The sequence below is a fragment of the Chrysochloris asiatica genome, unplaced genomic scaffold, assembly GCF_000296735.1.
Source record: "Chrysochloris asiatica unplaced genomic scaffold, ChrAsi1.0 scaffold00015, whole genome shotgun sequence".
Classification (NCBI taxonomy): Eukaryota; Metazoa; Chordata; class Mammalia; order Afrosoricida; family Chrysochloridae; genus Chrysochloris; species Chrysochloris asiatica.
In genome coordinates, this window is record NW_006408533.1 from 32855577 (window position 1) to 32859590 (window position 4014).

A 4014-nucleotide genomic window follows, 5' to 3' on the forward strand; every position below is an offset into this window, starting at 1 on the left:
GACATATTGTCAGGAGGGACCAGTCACTGGAGAAGGATATCATGTTTGGTAAAGTGGAGGGTCAGAGAAAAAGAGGAAGACCCCCAATGAGATAGATTGGCCAAGTGGCAGCATCGATGGACTCAAGCGTGACAACACTAGTGAGGTTGGCCTAGGATCAGGCAGTGTTTCGCCCTGTTGTGCATAAAGTTGCTATGATTTGGTACTGACTTGATGGTGCTTAACAACAACAAAGAGTTGTAACCAACTTGACAGCAGTTAACTGCAACAACCATAATTAAGCACACAACTCTACAAGTGAGCCAGTTGATATTGTTTATGTCTGAGGTCTCGAATTGGGGAAACTGAAGTGAGAGGCATGGGTAGGGTTTTACTTAATGCACTTTCTTTGTCTTTGTAGAGTTTGACTTTTATGCCATTGAAGATGCGTGAGTTTTGTTACCCCCTCTTGTACCTCAAGCAGATAAACAGAGAGCTTTTAACTTGGAGGTTGGTTATTCTTTTCCTTGCTGCCTGCTGTGTGAGGTGCTCCTGGGTTGGCCTGTGGTGGGGAGAGTGGTCAGCAGGGTCAGGTAGAGAGGAGATGAGCTGGGAGGTAAACTGGGCAGAGCCTAGAAATGCACATGCAGCTGTGCCTCCCGATGCCCTTGTAGAATAAGAATTTTCACAAGACACTAGAAGACTCCCTGTAAAACAAGGAGAAAGGCTGGTTCAGGTACTACCAAAGCCATGTTTGTGCTTGCCTGGGAATGCAGCCCAATGGTTCGAGCACCAGCCCTGGTATCTCACTGCCAGGCACAAAGTCTGGCTCTCCCATGAAAAGCTTTGTTACCTTGAGCAAGTTACGTCCCTTCCCATGTCCCATTTTCCTCATCTGTAAAAAGCCAAAACCAAACTTGTCACCATCAAGTCAATTCTGACTAATAATGGCATCCTGGTGTGGCGCTGTGACTTAATGTACTAAACCACAAGGTCAGTGGTTCAAGCTTGCCAGCCTCTCCTTGGAAACCCTAAACAGGGTTGCTATGGGTCAGAATAGACTCAACAGCACGTAACGTTGTTGTTACAACAATAGCAGGACAGAGCAGAACTGTCCCATAGGATAACCAAGCCTGTGGTCTTTACTGGGACAGATGGCCCCATCTCCCTTCCAGGGAGAAATTGGTGGGTTCAAAATACCAACGTTTCAGTTAGCAGCCAACCACTTTACCACTGTGCCACCAGGCCCCCTTTCATCTGTAGAACAGAGCTCAGAATAGGGCCTGCATCAATTGTTATTGTTGAGCAAACAATGAAGAACTAGGTATAAAGAGCTAGCACATGGGGAATCCTCCAAAGATGTTATTTGTAATCAACAAATCATTTAAAAGGACCAGGGAATTGACTGCTTATCTGAACTGGGCCTATGAGGCGAACAGAACTCATAATTATTAACTAAGCACCTTTTATATGCCAAGCATTTGGGGGTGGGGAGAGAGATGCTTTATATACAATATTTATATACGGTGTTCGGAAGCACGGTAGCTTCATATGCTAAGCACTTGACTGTTAACTACAAGGTCATGGGTTTGAGCCCATCAGCTGCTTTCTGTTCCTGCAAAGGTTTAAAGCCTGGGAAACTCTATAATTAACTCTGAGGGACTTAACAGTAATGACAAAAGATACACAGTATTTAAATATTATCAGTATATGTTTCTGAGTGGTTAACTTGTGATTGAGTTACTGATTTAAGTTATCAATTAATTGAGCACCTATTATGTATAAGAGGCAGTGGGGAGATCCAATTGTGCTTATATGGGATCCAAAGTAGTACTTTGGACAAAGAAATAAGTTAAGGTCGGATATTGTGTTGCAGTGAATTATTCAGCGTCTCTTCTGGTCATAGTCTATAAACTCCCACCAAATGCGATTTTCCTGATGAGTCTGGGTAAGAAAAGGTGAGGGAAGATGCTATGCGGATTACATCATTCAGTTGTGAATAAATGGGCTAATTTGATTGTAAAAACTGGGAACTCCAACTTGGTTATCAAATGAGCCATCTCAGAAGCAGGAACAGGGGGATCTGATTACCATCAAAGGGTGATCAGGAGTGAACCCTGAGATCCCTGCACACTGAACCTTCTTGGTCTGGGGACAGAAAATGTGACACAGAAGGAATAACAGAGGAGTGGCCGAGGAGCAGCAGCAGTAGAATCAAGAGCCAGGCCACCAGCCAAAGCTAGGGACTTCTCATGGAGCAAGTAAAACTGAGTGTCTTTGGACAGGATGCTCACTTGTGGAGTGGGGCCTTCAGGCACTTATTGTGGGGGCTATGTTTGTTGACCCATGAGATCTAAAGCCAAAGGAAAGATAAACCCACTATTGGACTGAGGCTTATAGCAGAGTGGAGCGTCCTTTGGGCATTTATCAGCCGTCCTAAGAGAGCTTTGTAATGTTGCCTGGTAAGCTGAGGGTCAGAACAATAGAAAGAGTCTGCCTGCAGGCACAGCTGAGGAGAGACCGTCCTGACCAGGAGAACTGTGCCATGAGCATTTCCAAGCCTGAATTGTAATCTGTTAACTTCCCTAGTAAACACCCTAACTGTGAGTATGGGGTCTGAGGTCTGTGCAGCCATTGCAACGAATTGGTGAACTGAGCGGAGTGGAGAGCGGCTGTTTTCTGCAGTTATGAATTCCTCTTTGTTGTTGTTATTAGTTACAGTCAGGTTGGTTCTGACTCTGGGCCACCTCATGTATGCAGAGTACAACTGCTTTCTGGGTTTTCATGGTTGTGACATCTCGAAGCAGATCACCAGGCCGGCCTTCTGAGGTACCTCTAGGTGACATTGAGTCTTCAATGTTTCAACAACTGTTTGTTAAGTGTTGAACCCTTTGCACCACCCAGGGACTTGTCATCCTCCTTTCAGGAAGGATTCTATACAGTTTCGTCTTGACACAGAAGACTCCATTAACTGACTTCTTTAGGACCTTCCAGGACTTGGTTTTGCAGAACAGTGTGTTAAGGACGGTTAACTATTTCCAGAAACATCAGCCTACACCATTAGTGCTTGCCTTTGTTTATTTCACAAAGACAACACCATTGTCCTGAACTCTTAAGCACTATCTCTATTGCTGCAACGAACACTGTTTTCAGCGCATTTTTTTGAAAATATATGTTGTTTTAATTCATTCCCATGATGATTCATAACAAAATAGAAAAAAAGATGAGTGACATTCAAACTGGATTACTAATATGTAACCCGTAGCATTGCTTAATTTGGCTAGCTATTAAAGTTTTAATAGAAAATATCATTTGATTGCAATTTAGAAATAAAATTTGATTTCCATATTATAACTAATATGAATAATAAACCCAAAAATGTCTAATATACTTAGGCATTTCTATTAACGCAATGAATATGTTTTGGATGTTTCCAGCATATTAATTCAAAGTCTCATTGTCTCCTTGAACTAGCGTACCACCTTTGTGAGCACTCACTGACCTCAACCAGGCAGTCTTTACTAGCAGTTAGTTCTCAGCTATAGTAGCTCTTCGGAGTGCCACAGTAATTAAAGTGTTGTCCTTAAATGAAGTTGGCTGCTGGTACCAGCTTGAATTGCTCTTGTAAGAGAGTCTCCTTTCTTAGTCCAGGGCCTTGGGTCGTTCTGTCATTCTCTACTCGTTTACTCAAAACAGTTAACACTTTCAGATTTCCAGGCTTGTTGTGTCTGGCCAAAGGGAGTGAGGTTGTGTGTGTTCCTTCCCGCATATGCAAGTGTACTCTGTTGACATTCGCTCGTTCATTTGACATGAATCGAGGGCATTCTATATGCTAGCCCTGCAGTCGATTAACTAGAGTTACCATGGTGAGTAAAAAACAGAGACAGTCCCCGTTGTTGTTAGTTGTCACTGAGTCAATTCCATGTGTGCAGAGAGAACTGCCCCAGTCTTTCAGGCCTGTCTCCCAAGGTACCTCGGGGTGAATTTGAACGGCCAACTTTTTGGCTAGTAGCCAACTACTTAACTTCTATTTCC